We start from the raw sequence: 227 nt of genomic DNA, 5'->3' as shown, positions 1-227 counted from the left end.
TGCAGTGGCACCATTTCAGCTCACTGCAACCTCCACCTCCCAGGATTAAGTGATTCTCCTGCCTCAGTCTCCCAAGTAGCTGGGATTACAGGTGCATGCCACCCCGGCCAGCCAATTCTTGTATTTTTAGTAGAGATGGGGTTTTGCCATGTTGGCCAGGGTGGTCTTGAACTCCTGACCTCCGATGATCTGCCCGCCTTGACCTCTCAAAGTGCTGGGATTACAAG

The sequence above is a fragment of the Mandrillus leucophaeus genome, unplaced genomic scaffold (genome assembly GCF_000951045.1).
Source record: "Mandrillus leucophaeus isolate KB7577 unplaced genomic scaffold, Mleu.le_1.0 Scaffold4532, whole genome shotgun sequence".
NCBI classification, from domain to species: Eukaryota; Metazoa; Chordata; class Mammalia; order Primates; family Cercopithecidae; genus Mandrillus; species Mandrillus leucophaeus.
This window is presented reverse-complemented; position numbering follows the sequence as displayed.